This window comes from Eupeodes corollae, chromosome 1 (assembly GCF_945859685.1).
Source record: "Eupeodes corollae chromosome 1, idEupCoro1.1, whole genome shotgun sequence".
NCBI classification, from domain to species: domain Eukaryota; kingdom Metazoa; phylum Arthropoda; class Insecta; order Diptera; family Syrphidae; genus Eupeodes; species Eupeodes corollae.
In genome coordinates, this window is record NC_079147.1 from 303,501,409 (window position 1) to 303,519,068 (window position 17,660).

General features: G+C 30.6%; 1 protein-coding gene across 13 annotated transcripts in view; it reads left to right on the plus strand.

Annotated features, from left to right (window-relative positions):
• The first annotated feature begins 467 nt into the window (after positions 1–467).
• LOC129942174 (uncharacterized) overlaps positions 468–17,660 on the plus strand; it is a 180,589-nt gene continuing 163,396 nt past the window's right edge. For 6 of the 13 annotated variants that reach the window (XM_056051006.1, XM_056051009.1, XM_056051007.1 and 3 more), the window contains exon 1: positions 475–1,450. The gene's annotated coding sequence lies outside the window, so the exon portion shown is untranslated. Of the gene's footprint in view, positions 1,451–17,660 lie in introns of all 13 variants that reach the window. The other 7 variants (XM_056051003.1, XM_056051008.1, XM_056051012.1 and 4 more) reach the window with 4 other exon arrangements.

The window sequence follows — 17,660 nt, forward strand, 5'->3', positions numbered from 1 at the left end:
GTATAAACTTGTATCCTTCTGCACGTACACTCGCTACCACTTGAGCTTATAAGGATTACTATTTACTACATAAATAATAAGAACACAAAAAGAGAGATAAACTCAAAGAATTCATGAGTCAGGTAAGTAAGGAATTGAAAAAGAGGTATAAATACGAAGGATCTACACCAACGCCATCTCTCAGCAACTAGTCAAAGTACTGCCCGAAAAAACAAACCTAACAATAAAAAGCTCAAAACCCGCAAAACAAAGCAAATTGCAAAACTTATCCTTAATATTTCCCATATGATTTCAATGATGATGAGAAACGTCGTCGTCTGTCGAAAATGCACGAAGCGCATGTCCCGACATAGCGCATCGGCTCAAAACTTACACCAAAAAATAAAACAAAAACAAATCAAAAAGCAGAAAAGCAACATTTCGCCGCCGAAAAAGCTGCATAATACAACGTTTTCTAAGCAAGCTAAATTTCTGCATTTTCAGTCCGCAGCGGGTGTGCATTTCAAAAACATCTCTCCGAATTTAAATTTTCTGCCGTGAAAAGAAAACGACCCTCGTTGGTTAGTTTTTGTTGTTTTGAGTTTTTTCACTGTGTGTTCAAAAAATTTTGGGTGGTTCGTGCGTGATTCGCTTTCTTTAACGTTGGTTGATGGTCTTGGTCGTCGATTTAAAAGAAAATATTCTATTTCTGTCTCTTTTTTACTCCTCTGTTTTTTTTTCAGTAGGTGGTCAAATTAGAAAATTTTCAAAAAATTCAAAAAATTTAGAAAGAAAGAAAAAAATAAGTTAATTTTCAAAATACCAACTAAAACCCTCTCTGTGATCTTCCTTTTTGAAAATATTTGAAAAATAAATGGAAAAAGTGTCTTGAATATATCGATACTAAAAGTTTGTTCGAAATTTTGATGAAATTCATAAAAATTCTATCAAAAAAGTGTTGCCAATTTAGTCAAATAGTAAAAGTACTAAATTAACAAAAAAATAAAAAGAATCAAAACCAGAAAAATTAAATTACAAGATCAAAGCAACAAAGAGCAAAGAATTAAAAAGGCAAAAAAAAAGAAACGTGCAAATCTAGAAAGTGAGAAAAATAAAAAAGCAGAGCAAATAACGGTTTATTCTACTATTCATTTAGTGTGTCAACCATAACTACAACGAAATAGGAACAAAAAGAAAAAAAACAAGGATGCGGCGGTAGGATATACGGCACTTAACCCCCTGCCTGCAATCATCAGTTTTCTGTTTTACAAGAACAAAAACAACGACTCCTCGCTGCTACAAAAACAAAACTACACTATTTTCTGGTGGATTGAAAAGAGTAGGCAAATAAATAAAAATAAAGCACCAAAGGAAAAACATCATCATCAAGTGAAGCAAAGAAAAAAAAGGACGAGCGAGTGTGGAAAATAGCCCGAAGGATTTAAATAGCGAACGAGTTTCTGCCAATTAGGTAATAATATTGAGTTGAGTTTTACTTGTACTATTTTTTTGTTTTTGTTTTATGTGTTTCGTTGTCGTTGTCGTTTTCGTCCTCGTCCTTGTCTATATATCCTGGTTGATTCATTCATTGTGTTTTGAGGGGGGATAATGGTTTAATAGAGAAGGACTTCTTTTTTTTCTGTTCAGTGTTCAGGATTGCTTAACACCCTATTTCTCAAGGGACTCCCTCAACAAAAACGAATGACACGAAAATCCTTTGTCCTGGTTACGGTCCTGACTGTGACGTGACGGACGGAAGAAACATAAGAAAAGTAATGAAAAAATTACAGGTGAAACAATGGCAATTAAAAAATTTGCAATTATTAAAATTGCAACACTTTTTGAGGGCTGCTTTGCATTTCTGCTGATGTTGAGTGTGTGTGTGATTTTTCTTTTTCTAGTGCGAAAAAATGTGTTTAATTTGGTTGTAGCCAAATTGTGATATAAATAAACTACGTTTTTTTCTTTTTTAATATTATTTCGCTCTTCTCACTTCTGATTGAGCTCCTATTGTAAGTGTCATGGTATTTAGTATATTATAAGCGAGAGACAATACTGTCACCCTGCTAATTCACTTGAAAATATTTGGTTTCTATTTTTTTAAAAGTGTTTTTTTTTTTTAAATGTGATGCCTTGTTAAATTAGAACCATGGCATTGTAAATTGATTACCTTGTCTCCTTTTTGCTTCTTTTTCTTTTATTTTTATTTTAGTGTCAACAATTTTCTCTTTTATTTTTTAAGTTTTATATTTTAAGGTTTTTCAAGATAAAATGAAAATGAAAAGCTTTTTCATGAGTTTCTTTGCTTTTTTGTGTGAGGTGATGCACTTTAGAGCACTGTGAGTGCACCTAGATATTTAAAAAAGGAGCCGGGAAACACCCCTGAGTTCTGAGTTGAGTTTGTTTGTGTGTATGGTGCTTTGTATAATATTTAAAATACCGCACACACATTGATACACGGCACAGGATGAGTAGGTAAGGTATACCTTATGTCTCTCGGTTCCTTGTGCCAAAAGTAGGTACTTGTGTAAACAAGTGTAATAATGAAGTAAAAAGGACGAAAAAAACGAAAAATGAAAAACTTTCTACATATGTACACTTCCTGGAAGGATGAAGAAAAAAAATATTAAATTAAGGAAAAATAAAATCTAGAACAAGACCATTGGGAAAGGATATTCTACCTACCACGACGTATCTCTATCTAAATGAAGAAAAAAAGTCCTTTTTCGTTTAAGAACTTTATTCATTTGTATGAATTTTATGAGTATCTATCTATCTGTGTGTGATGATGGTCCACATTAATGTACCTATATAAACATTGCAACTTACTATGCAAAGGACGATCCCATAATAAAGCAACAAAGAAAGAAATTGGAGAGAAATTTATATAAAAAGAAACCGAAACAAAACGCAAAAACAAAATACTATACAACACTAATGACCTCATGAACGAAATATATGAATGTATGTGTATGTATGTTCATAGAAAGGACGACTATGACGAGCAAAATAAAAATATATATAAATATATTTATATAAAAGAAAAAAATTCGGACATGTTAACTGGCTTATTACAGTTACAGAGTGTCCTTGGGTTTATGTGGGAATATATCTGTATATGTTAGCTGGCCATTATTGTTTCTTTTTTAGTTCTCTTATTTGTACCCAATTTGACATTAGGTCAGGATTAGGAATAAGCCCAATAGCGATATAAAGGCAATTAGGCGTAATGAAAATAATCGAAGAGTAGATTTTTGTGTCGTCATTGTTGTTGTTGTTGTATTAATGTTTTTTTTTGTTTTGATTGTTAAGTAAAAAGAATTTATTTCATACAAATACAAACAAGGTGATTTCGAATTAAAATATAAAATACCATCAACTTAAGAGGGATTTTTTAAAGATTTTCTTGGACTTAAATTTTATATTAAAAAAGTTTTAAGAATGAATTAGAGTTGGATTTTTGTTTGTCTTTCTTCTTATTGCGAGTATATTTTGTCACTAAGTTTGTTAGGTATTAAAATAGGGACTTTTCAGACAATTCGCATTTCCTACCTATGGCAGGAAATTTGCAGTTTGGTTTTGTAGTAGTTTTTTCAAGGTTTAAAGTTGCCAGACGATTTTCAAATATCATAGGACAAAAATTAAAAACATTTTGTTGAGTCATAAATCATAGTTTCCAGACGTTGAGTGTCTAGAAAAACCTTTGAAACTTTTGGAAAACAATTGTTAAAGTTTTTTTTTACTTAGAGGTTTTAACAAAGACGCAACTTTCAGACAAACTGTATACGAAGAAAAAATTAAGTATTAGATAAAAACTAATATTTGTGTATGTGTGGTTAAACTTAAAATAAAATTCTTTTTTGTGCAATTTTGGAATTGTTTCTTAATTTAATAGTTTAAATTATCTAAAAGTAAGTTTAAAAGAATCAAAAACAACTTCTTTTATATTCTGTTAAAATGGAATTGAAGTCGCAAGTCTTCGTTTTGATTTTTTTAATTGAGTAATGAAGAACATCACATTTCTTCGTCAGGTCAATTTTATGATTATGATTCCATAAAAACTTATTTAAACACAGTAGGTTGCAAAATATCTTAATTAGTAAAGATACTAAACAAGCTTTTACTCTGTTTCGGAACATTTTAGATTTAGCGGTTTCTTCTTACTTTCCTAAGAAAACTGTATTTGAAAATTCAAATAAACCTATTTGGTTCAACAAAAGTTTATCAAGACTGAAAAATGTCATGAATAAACTTAATAAAATTAAAAATCTTCAATCCATTGAAATGAATAGTTCAAACAAATTAGAAAGGAGTTTGAGTTTTTGAAAAAAAAAAATTTACAAGTAATACATTTCGCCTCTTGAACCGAATATTAAGAACTACCCTTAGAGTTTTTGGTAATTTATTAACACAAAAAGAAACTCATCTGGGATTAAATCTAGCATGACTTATAATAATGTGTTATCCGATGATATTAATATAATTTGCAATAACTTCGCGTTGTTTTTTCAATCTAATTTTATTAATCTCAACTTAGACTATGCTAACACAATATATTCAGATCCTATAATTGATCTTAGTAATTTGCAGTTATCTGTAGACGATGTCTTACAAGTACTTTTAACTCTTGAAAAAAGTTTTTCTATTTCACCAGACAATATTACACCAATTCTTTTAAATACTTGTGTTTATATACTTACTACACCACTTTGTATATTTTTTAACCTTTTTTTTAAGTAATGGTGAGTTCTTAGTTGAATAGAAATACTCTACAATAACTCCCCTTCATTAATCAAGTACAAATAGTTCGATTGAAAATTACAGACCAATTGCAAAACTGCAGTTAATTCCTAAAGTTTTCGAACCTGTAGTAAAAAATACATTGTATAATCTTATTCACAATATCATTTCAGTTTACCAACATGGTTTCTTAAAAGTTAGATCCACTACTACAAATTTATGAATATTTTCAAATTTTTGTCTATCACAGATGGAAATGCGTTCTTAAGTCGACACCATTTACACTCATTTTTCAAAGGCTTTTGACAGCGTTTTAAATAGTGTTCTTTTACAAAAACTAGTAACATATATATGGATTTCACTCTCAGCTCCTTATGTGGATAAAGAGCTACTTAGTAGGTAGAAAACAGGTGGAAAAAATTGATAATGTCTTATCTAAGGAAATTATACATTTTTCGGGTGTTCCTTAAGGTAGTCACCTTGGACCACTTCTTTGTATCATTTTTATTAACGACTTAGCAGTACATCTTACTTTTTCTAACTTGCTTCTATTTGTTGACGATTTGAAAATATTCAGTTCCATAAATTCACTTAACGATGCAAAAAAAGTTCAAATTGATTTAAATAATTCAATTAAGTAGTGTAATATCAATGGGCTTTATTTTAACAATGAGAAATGTAGCGTTGTGACATTTTCTAAAAACCACAGTTAGAATATTTTACTGTTATATGGAGCGCCTTTACTGCGTCTAGTATTTGTCGTATATAAAAAAGTTCAAAAAAGGTTCACAAAGTTTGCCTTACGAAAAATATTTAGTTATTCTTTATGAGACGACGTGTATTTTAATTGATTTTGATTGATTGGCCAGTTTTGTATCTATGTTTTTTATTTATGCGCCTTCTAGAAACTTGCGACCTATCGTGACTATGATTTGTTTAATGTTCCTTACCACAGTACTAGCTATGCTAAGTATAACCCTATCACAAGAGCTTGTAAGGATTTTAATGAATGGGATTTTGCATTTGATTTTAATATTAATAGAAATGTTTTGAAACATAAATTATTAAATTTGTTATAATGCAATAAGTAAATTATGTATTTTATTTTTATGTTTTGCATAATCATAAGTCTAAAAAGAGTGTGTAACTTTTAAGACGAACAAATAAACAAGTATGTAAGGGTAGCATTTCTCGTCAACCATATTTCAAGAACCAGTAGAGATATCGACTTCAAATAAATATTGTTTTACAGATGATACCGTCGAAAGATGCAGACAAAAATTAAGAAAATGACTTTCTGATTGTTATACTATATTAATTTAAACAAAAAGTCAAAGTTTGCGTTGTTCCCAAATATCTTACAAAATAAAAACGCTACTGACTCCTATTAAATTTTATATTAAATAACGTAACGTGATGCTGAATTGGAATAGTTTTCAAACCAATTCAATTGACGCTTTTTTTGAAAAAGAAATATTTTTTTATATTTAAGAATAAAAAACTATCTTCCTCCTGACTAATTTCATACAACGAAGAAATATTGTCAAAAAAAAACCGAAGTAGAGGTATTTTTACAAAAAAAAAAAAAAACTAAAACAACATTTCACTGGTTAAAAACTTTCAAAAAATTCTGCTTACATTTTTAAAAATTATTCTTCGACTAAAAATGATCTTTTCTTCTCTCAAAATATTCTTATTGTTCTCAATATTTTCTTAAAATTAAAAAAAAAAACATTTCAATTGCAATCTAAAAGTACACAAAAATTTCGAATTTAAACCTTTAATTAAACATGACATTACAATGGTAAAATACAGTATGTCCTGCGATTCCGTCTGTCTGCCTATCTTCGCACCCAGCGTTTGGAAAACAAAAAAAATTAGTTTGCTTAAAAAAATCTTTTCATATTCAACATAAATAACAGAAAAGAAATAAAATGCACTACTGGTTTGCATTTGGTTTAATTTTTATAATTTTAATTGAAAATCTTTTTTGAATTTTAGTTTAATATTTTTGGTATTGAGTTTTGAACTTATTATTAGCCGTGTTCCATTTAAATTTTGCAAAAACTGATGACCCATTTCCTAGATATCAAATTTCGAAAAAAAATCGTATTTTTTTAAATTAAAAATAAAAATAATAACATTTTTGGTCAAGAATAAGTATTGAGACAGTATGAGAGTTTGTAAAGAAAAAAGTAGTTTAAATCTTGAGAAAACTCAAAAACAAAATAACTGTTCTATGGGGGTACCCTTTTCGAACAAAACCATTTTTTTTTTATATTGAAAGAAGCCAAACTGAGACCCAAAATTTAAGCAAAAAATAAAAAAAAATGTATTATATTGTTTTTTGAGAAAATTCGAATTATCGATTTTGTACCGTATAAATTTGTATTGAGACTACTGTTTCTTTTTAGTTTAAAAAAAGGAAAGACATACAGACAAACTGATGACATTAGGGACCCACTTTTTTCGACTTCTCTGCCATCGTATTGTCATGTTTGATTAAAATCTCGAGTTTGAATTTGTTTAAGAATGCAAAACTAGCCATATGTCCTATATGTCGCAAGGAAAAATAATAAAATTGTTAAACTCGAATGCATAGATATAACGGAACCTCACTGAAAATACGTACACTTAAGCGATTTTTAATTCTCTAGAAAATTTTGAGACCAAGTACAAGTGTGATAGGAGAAAAAAGGAGTAAATTCAGTCTATTTTTTATTAAAATGAAAGTAGATAGAAACAAACAACTTTTTGTTAACAAAAACTGTCAATTCTATGTTTCTCAAAATTTGACTGATAAAAATAGTTTTAAGCCAATATCTCAAAGTTTTAAAAAGATATTTGAGTCAAAAATCAATTTTCGCCAACATTTATTAATTTTTTTGTTTAGGTTTTTATTTTTTCTAAGAAAAACTGTCTATTCGATTTTTCTCAAAATTGGTGAGAATGTTGAAACAATATTTTTTTTAAAGTTTAAATAAGCTGGGAGCCATAATCCCAAATTTTTGTCAAAATTTTCAATTTGACAAATCGGACCCATTACAATAACTTAATATGGGAAGTTAAAAATAAAAATATCTTTAGTTTTTAAAGATATATTTAAGTCGAAAACAAAATTTAACAATTTTTGGCATTTTTTTTTGTAAATAATGTCACTTCTATTCTTCTCAAAATTTTTATTGATTTCAAAAAAATAATTCTTTCTTGCCCAAACTTTTTTTTTGGAGATAAAAGAAGTTTTTGGTTGCAAAATGTTTGAGATGATAGATATTTTTTTTTTGTTTTTTTTTGTATTTATAAAAAAAATTAATTTTGTTCAAAATTATATATCATTTGGTGTCATGTCAGAATATATCATCAAATTTAATTCAAGTCGCTAGTGTCATTGGTTTGTGAGATATTTTGTGTTATCCAAAATATTGACTTCATTTAAAATTGCTATGGTAAAAAACCACGCACTCAATTTTTTTTTGGAGAGTCCTATCTGAGTTTGTATCTGTATAGTAAAATATATTTGAAGTCAATATCTCTACAGGTTCTTGAGATATGGACGAAGAAAAAAAATCCTAAAAGTACGAACGCACGTATACACGCAAGCATAGACATCTCTCCAAAAATCCTTTATTTTGATTCTAGGGATCTTGAAACGTCGGGAAATGTCAAAATTTTCAATTTCACAATCGGACAATTTACAATAAATTCCTATGTAAAGTTAAAAATTTTTGTCACTTAGAATAGTTAATGAACAAAAAGTGTTCAGAAGTTTGTAAAAATCCAGTCGCTAATCATTTTTACACACAATATAATCCTAATACAAATATTGCTTAAAATTAGTAAAAATTCTGCAAATTAAAACATTGATTTCATACTTATTTTTTCTTATTAAAAACTTCATTACCTTCACTTCTGAAAGCTTTAAAATTTGTTTAGTTTTTTTTTAAGAATAAAACCCACAAAAATTGCTATTTTTTGAACTGTTATTATTTCTTAACATGTTATTAAAATTGCATGGCAATACAATTCTTAAAAAAATTAGCTGCGGATACTATTGGCTCACAAGAATTGTTAAACATTAATGTTCGGCTCGAATATCTTTAGAAAAAAAGGGAAATTTTATTTCTTAATAAACAAAATATCTATATAATTAAATAAACAAATGATATCAATTAATACTTGAATAAAATCCTACCAAAAATTTCACGATAAATAAGCTCAACGTCTTTTTATTGAACTATTGATTTCATATTTTTTGTTGTTCTTTAAATGACAATTAGACTTATTGCGAAAAATAATAATTTGAAAGGCTAAGAATTAGTGAGCTATCGGAAGTGTGGGTCACATCGCAGCTTCTTTCTAGGATTTGAAATTCAATTTCAAATAAGATGAAATCTACTTTATTGACTCTTAAACATTTTATGTTACTTTTTTCACTCGTTAGTAAAATTTATTTTTATCTCAATTAAATTCTATTTGGATTAATGAGAAATTTCGAAAAATATTTACTGTATGACGTATGTAGAAACTTATTTAGCTTAGTTGAATTACAATCCATTTATTGCATGTTAAACACGATTTTATTAAAAACTCTAGTAGCATACAAGTAAAATTCAATTGAACAAATTCCTGTGAATTTCAATTACAACATTTCGATTAAAATAGAAGAATTTAGAATTTATGATGTATTCAAATATTTTGAAAATATTTCCAATTGAAACATTGATATGAAATATTATGAATGACCTATATTTCTATGTATCTTAACTACGTATGTATAGTGCAGGTCAAAAGGTCTCATAAAATGCAATCAAACACCCCCAGTTATGATTATTATGTATTTTATAAACCTTATAATTGAACTCATATCCAATTTAACTTAGAAACAAACTTTTATAGCATGAAGTAAGTACAAGTTTATTATCACAGCTGCTCTAAAGAACACATACGAACCTTCTAAGCGTGCATCCTTTTTGGAGAAATACTTAGTTACACTTAATACAAGACATTTCCTTCTTAGTCCTGTAATCCTTTGGTATTGATTCTATAAGTTGGTATCTATTTTTATCTTATACCCTGCCCAAGAGAATGCAGGTGTTATTATTTTTATTATCATCAAGGATATACACAAACAAAATACAGAAATAAGGAAACATTTGTGTTTGGCCCCAAAGAAAACAAAGGAAAAGGTTAAATAGGTCAATTGTATGTGTGTGTGTAGGAAAATAAGTGTAAATCGATTGTTCTATATTCTGATTACGATATACAATTGCAAGATAAATGAATGTGAAATAATATTTGACAGAAACTTATTGATACAATCAAATTTATTGTATATTCAAAATAAGGCATAGATTTGGTTATTTTGTATGCATTGAATATATCAAAACCTTATGGACAGTAAATATATTTAATGTAATTTTCTTATCACAGTTCATAAAAGGAAATGCTTCTCTAAATTGCCATTAATAGCAGAACATTCTTTGAATTTACAGAAAGGATCAAAGGAAAAAATTATTTTTATTTTAAATTTAAGTTGTTAATAAGATGAAAATAAAAAATAAACAATTCTAAAACTTTTCGTTTTCGGCTTCCTACTTACTTACTAACTTAGGTAATCAAACCTGTTAAGTTCGTTGGGAACCCCTTAAGAGGTATAGGGCCATCGTGTACGGTTTACCGAGATCTGTTTCAGCTCCCTCCAACTCTTGCCTAGTGACGCTGATTCCACCTCCACTGTCCTGCGCCATGTGCTTCTGGGTCGTCCAGCTCTTCTTCCTTCTTGTGTGAGCGGATTCCACTGCATTGATTGGCCTGTAATGCAATCGTTACCTTTTCGAAGCGTATGTCCAATCCATTGCCACTTACGTCTTTGCATTACAGATTCTATATGTTCCTAACCTGCCCTTCTATGAAGGACCTCATTTGATATACGGTTTGGTCAGAAACTCCTTAGGATCTTACGAAGACATCTATTCACGAAGGTTTGCAGCTTTCTTGTTAAGGCTGCACCCATAAAGAAGCACAGATTCGAACATTTGTGCGAAACAGTCGTAGCTTTGTTCTTAAGCTGATAGAGTTATTCATCCGAATTTTCGACAACATACCGAACGCCTTCGATAGAAACGATACTTCTAGGGTATTGAACGGTCTCCACTTTTTCCATCGGTTGCGAGGAAATATTTATTTGACAGGATGGTTGGGTTCCGAAGCTGATCATTTTTGTTTTGCCGGAACTAACTTTCAGCCCCACAACTTCTGCTTCTCTCTCCACACATGTTGTCATTTGATGGAGATCCATGATCCTATGAGAAAGTAAGCAAAATCGTCCACGTAATCCAAGTGCTTTAAATAGGATGTCATAGTCCATTGGATTCCTCCGCTACCTGACAAAGCTGTGTGCAGTACATTGCTTATCACTTAAAACATTGGCGACACAATGCAGCCCTGTCTGACTCCGCTACGGATTTCAAAATCATCTGACAACCTACCATCGTGCAGAACGTGATACTTGGATCCATCATTTGCTGCTTTTATAAGAGTAATTAATTTTTTTTGGATGCCTCTCCTCCGCAAAGCTAACCAGATATACTCCCTGTTAATGCCATCAAAGGCCTTCTCAAAGTCGATGAACATCAGTTGTAGTGGTGATCGACATTCAACGCAATGTTCAATAATGATCCGCAATGTGTTGTGTCGGCTTCCTGCAGAGTTCAAAATAATTTTAGCTTCAGCTTTTAAAAATAATGTTTGTTTACGTTTTTCGAAGTTCCAAAGTCCTGAGAGTTAAGGCGGCTTGATTTTAAAATTGAATAAAAATAAAACAAGTTATATGTGAGATATTAAGAAGGGGTATTCTTTATTTGAGAGCCCTATAAATAGCAAATAGCAGCGGCGGCCTTTCTGGGTGGAGTGTATTCGAAAGGTTATATCTGACTTCAATTTGACAGATGTCATCGATTATGTTGTCTTTGGGGATCCCGTGGTGGTTTGCGGCTTACTGTGAATTAAGAAAGCCCCACAAGAAAAAAACGAAAGGAATCAATTCCCACGATCTTGTTTGCCAATTTGCGTCGCTTCAAAACGAGATAACCATGCCATTAAACCATTCACGCAGAATATCAATTATCACTTGAGCTGTGCGTCAAGACACGCCATACTGTTGAAACCATATGTCTTCGCTGTCCATATTATCCAATTCAGGCCATTCAAAGTTGGTGATCATCGAAACGGGGATTGCCTGACAAGAATCATTTTTGAAAAAGCCTATAGCCCAAAATACACACCAACTATTGAATTTATTTGGATGCATTGGCATCTCGTGAATCAAGCGTGAATTGGGGTCGTTCCAAAACCAAAATTGTTGCTTACTCACGTATCCGTTCATTCAAAAATGCGCCTCATCGCTAAAAATGATCTTTTCGGCCAAAATTGTGATCAACTTCCAATTGCTCCAAAATCCAATTAGCGAACACATGACTTTGACAATGTATATGGTCTTTTGGATTCAGCTGCTGGGTCAGTTGAATTTTTTATACGTGTGCAGATCCAAATCACTACGCAAAATTTGCCATGTTGTGGTCTGAGACAGGCCAAGTTCTTGGGAGCTATGCTGAATTGACAGCCTCGGATTTTCTGTAAACTTTCACGAACAGCGGTGATGTTTTCATCAGAACTGCCGTTTCATTGACGTACGTACGGGTGCTAGTTGATTGTTTGCTGAGTAGGTAGTCAGCGTTGAATAGTCAATTGGGAAGGACGACCATGTACCCCACAAAAAAGGGCGCATAACGCGCACATCGTTGCTGTTATCGAACACACATTTTCATAATAAAGTTAAATTGCACGTGTTGCTAGACGCTGTAAAAGAAGATATTTTGACAGATAGTAAAAGAAACAAAATGACCGCTACTATAGCTGTCAAAATCAGCCCATCCCTATTGAAAAACCTTTTAACTTGGTCCTTGTGTGAAGAAACTATTTGGTACTAACTGACATCTATGTACATAATAACCGTGTACTAGCTTTTTTTAAGGAATTGCTTGGAAACAAGTCCTAACTAATACGCGGTTTCAATTTGATAGCACCAAAACCTAGTACTTGCATGAAAAAAATAGTTAATACCGATTTAAATATAAGTATTGCTCCTAATTTTAGGACTTAATGAAAAAATTGTCTGCCAATACTTTAAGGATTACTTCTTTTATAGATGTCTTTCTCACTACAAAATATTTAAAATTGTTGACATGACGGCAGCCCCTTGTCATTTCGAAACTAGGACTGCAGATTCTACCAGAGTATTAACCACACCAAACAGTCCATTTGTATGTATGATCATTCAATCAGGGCTTGAGTATTATTTTTGTTTCATAAACGGCAATTCTGCTTATTGACAAAACAATTTAACAGATTAATTTTTCCAAAGTAAATTAAATCAATTGTCAAACCTAATTGAAGACAAATGTCAACACACTTTGACATCTGAACTGTCAAACTATCAAGACTTATAAGCCACCTGAAAAACACCCTTTAATATTAAGTAATCAATTAATTGTAAGACAAACTAGAACTCATTGGCAGCATTGATTTGATTGCCAAACAGAAACACACATTTTTGTACCCTAAATACACCTCCATCAATGGATAATTAAATAAACATTATTTGTTTTATCCTGACTCATTCAAATATAGCAAATCAATTATTTTTTTGTCGTCTTTATTTTTATCAAAGCAACAACGAAATAAAAAAAAATAAAACATGAAATTCTATTTTAGCTCTCTCAAAAACATACCTACCTATAAACTAGTAGACTTCTCAAGACCCGAGTCAAATAATTCGAATGTGTTACTAGGTTAATCTTTTTTTTTAGTTCGTTCGTTTTTGATGGCGACGCGGTGTGGCGCTGCCTGGTTGGTTGGCTGTCAGATTCTAAAGGAAAAGCATATATACTCATCGTTTACTCCTATGCCATTTATTTCTTTTTTTCTTTTTTTTGATATTATTTAGCTTTTTATTTTTCTTAATCGCGTGCTTAAGACACATTTGTTGATTTTGTCTATTTTGCTTTGGTATTTATATTTTGTGCTCAAGCACACAAAGCACAAAATATAATAATATAACTGTAGACATTTTCTATATAGTACGGCGACAGCTCTTTTCTTTTGCTTAGAAATACGGAAAAAGCAGACACAAAATAACAGAGGCAGACAGAACGACAGAGAGAAGAGAAACGCACGTGTGCGTAATAATTTAGTGCAAAATGTTGTAATTATCTTTTACCCTAGACATTCAGCTTATGTAGCTTTAGATATTTTTGTATTTTGTTTGTTTCTTTCATAAGTGGGTTTGTAGGTAGAATTTTATGTATGATGTGTGCTCAACAAAGAACCTATGACTTTTGTAGTCTTTTAACTTGTGATAAAGTATTTGGGTCTTGATTTAGTTAGGGGCAAGTTGAATATTTAAGGAAAAACAACTACCAAATAAATATTTAAAGGATTTTGGTATTTAAAAAAGCTGAGGAAAGTTAAGTTAAGTAATCATAACCTTAATTGAAAATCATCAAAAAATTTAAAATTTGTACTGATATTACAAACAAAAGTGTTTGTTTGTTTGCTTGTTTGTTTGAACGCCCTAACCTCAGGAACTGCTGGTCCGAGATTTCGTTTTGCGTTTAAGAATCCAATTATTGAAGAAGGCTAAGGACAATATTATAACACGCTAGGAATATACCGATAAGGAATTTTTCAAAATCGTTGATTTTTTCCCTCTTGAAAGCTTCCACTGCGTGCGCTGCAGAAACGGTTTAACTTTTGCTAAAACAATGTATGACAGAATTGTTGCCCTTTAAAAGTTCTAAAAAAAAGTATATTGCAGCAGATGTCTTTCTTTCGAAATTAAAGTAAACCTTAATGTCTTTTATGCTCAATATTTCTTTCCAAAGCTGAAGCATGCTAGTAATTTCAAACATTATATTTAGTGCTAAAGGAGTATCAATTTGTTTAAGTTTTATTAAAAGCCACAAAAAAACTGTTTTGACATGATGCTATTCAAGCATCAATATCCATTAATGAAGGCTTAGTATAAGAATACAAATATAAAGAAAGTATAGAATCTATATCTGTTGATAAAATACTTAAGTTAATAAGTATGTTCCTGTCTTCTTAAAACATTTCAATTTATTAAATATCTACTAAGCCACCCATTAAGGGTGGAGATAGCAGTACCTCAAGGCTGTGTTTAAGGTCTTACTTTTATCGGTTACGATATTGATATAAAAATATAAGAGACTAAGATAAATTTGATAGCTCAAAAAGAGATTCTGATCATGGATCCCGGATCTTCCCAATCTCAAGCGATATTAAATAAATTGAATATTACAAGTCAGCTATTAAAGTTAAAAATTGGTGTATCCTAAGACTGTGATTTAATTTTAATTGTGTTTAAACGGATTTAAAAGAGTAAGCTTCGTTTTCAGAGCTATATTGACATCTAGCAAAGATGTTAATGAATTTCAACCAAAACGCTATCATAATAAATGGCAATAACTTCAATGTCAAAAGGTTTCCAAGGAAAAAGTATTTTTTGACTTTTTTCATCCGTTAAGGGCTTGGTATTTTGAGGGCTAGCAATTTTGTATATGTTGAGATATGTATGATATTCTCGGAATATGCATCACCAACCACCGTTGTGAAACGTTCATTTCTCGGAATGCCCATACATTTACCTAGGAGCCCATCATTGCTCGTACTGTGAAGTTCAGAGATTTTTTCTTTAGCCGTACTAAGCGAATGTAGAAGGCATTACCCCGTTTTAGTTACACCTACACGTTCTATATAAGCCCTTCTATTTTTCCCTAATGATGATGATTGAGGTTACAAATGAAAACAATCTGTGCTAATTACATCGTTAAAACTAAGTTAAGTTCCACAAACAAAACAAAACCATTTAAAAAGATTTAGTTGTCCTGAATTTAAATCTTACCTTTTTTCTAGCACCCCAGATTTTCAAATATCCCTCTTTAAAAATGTTAAAAATCACACAATTTGGTGTTTTTTAAGGCTGAAGTAAAACGAAACTTAGTTTTTTAATTAAATATGTTTTGATTTTACAAAGTACAAAAGTTTGTGGTCAAGTTTTGAACAACCTTGAATTTGATGCGTTTATAGTTTGGAAAAATACGTTTTAAAGCTTATTTTAAGCTCTGATTTGCTAGTTGATTATCGGTCTTTAACTATATGCTCAAATTTTTAAAATATCCTTTTAGATGTCGAATTTATTGCAAAAATAAAAAATTACTTTTAAATCGTTTTGATATTTTCTGTTTAAAACTATTTTAGCAGAAAGTGTTCAGCATTTCTTAAGGACTTTTGTAAGATAGATAAAAACTAAAGACCTATCAAGATTTTTCAACAATTTTATGAAATACTATAAATATTTGAAATATAGATTGAAGAAAGAGATTTTCTTAAAAACAAAAAATATTAAAAAGCCTGTATGTGGTTTTTCGACTTAAAAACTGTTATATCTCAAAACCTGACGTGAGGAAGTTATTTTTGATATGGGAAAGTTCGTGCAAAAATGAAAACAATGCAAGCAACCTTATATCTCTGAAAACAGAGCCGTTTATTTAAAACGTCAAAAACTCAGAAGTACTATAGATTTGGTAACAATGGTTTCAACATTTTACTAAATTGTTTAAGATTTTGAGAATTTACATTTTCAAACAAATATTCTGTATACTATTTTTTATGAAGTTACTTTTGAAACCCTGTTTGAAAAGCTTCTATCTACAATCAATTTCATAACCTTAAACGAATTTCTTGTTTTCCTTCTCTGTTCTTTTATGTTTATGTTTAAGTTTAAGTATTTTTATTATTTTATTTAGCTGGCACATTCACTTGGTTTGGTTGCTGGTGTTTGATTTTCGTTCCCTGTGTTTCTTTTTATAAAATATTTAATTAAAATCTGGTTCAACCGAAAGTATTTCAATGAAAAGGAACTTGTCTTGTTATTTGTAAGAGTAAAACATAAAATAAAATTAAATAAGATACAAGTTAAAAAAAAAATAAATTGTTTGTTTAGGTTTTTATTTGAATTTTTATTTGGCAAGTCGTCTTCGTGGGTATATAGAGAACTCGAGAATGAAGGTTCTTCTGATTTCATTGATGCAATATACAACAATTTGCATGAAATTTTATCTAGGTACATTTTTTTTGTTTGGTCTCATTTTATTTTGAGGAAGAATTTTTGTTGTCTTCTTATTAACAACAATAATCCAAAGAAGTGGGTTGAATGAACAAAGAACAAAAATAAAAACAACAATCATAAAATTTATGGTAAGCCTCTCTCTATATACTTCGAGTATATCTCAGTCTATATCCATAAAGCCCCACCCTAACTTTGATACCACTTGGCATGCATCTCATACCACACCCCCCAGCCACCCCTTCCGGCCCAGTTTATACCTACATACTTTCTGTCTCTACCTTCAGTTAGCAATTTATTTATTGGCCATAATCCCTGGTGGAGATTTTAAGATTAGAGCAAATAGTCGTGTAAAACAATTAAACACGGTTTATTGCTGCAATTTGCTGGATAAGTGATTTCTCTTGGATCTATTTCAATTTCAAAAACGCAAATCGATTTTTATGCATTCAGAAAAATCAGATCGATACAAGAAAGATTGAAAAAAATGTGCTTTGAGAAATTATTTTCAGAAAATACGTTGTATAAAAGTAATGCTGCAGGGCGGTGAAAAGAGTGACAGAATTGGTAATAGCTGCATAGTTTCAAGATTGACAGTTGATGGTTACCTTTTGTGTCAGTCAGAAATTTCTTTTTCTGTTCTGCTTGCCTTGAAACTTAAGTGGTTTTTTGAGGTAGGTTAGTGAATCGAAATAGGAAATCATTCTGGTTTGATTTCCGTCATTAGACGTTTCTT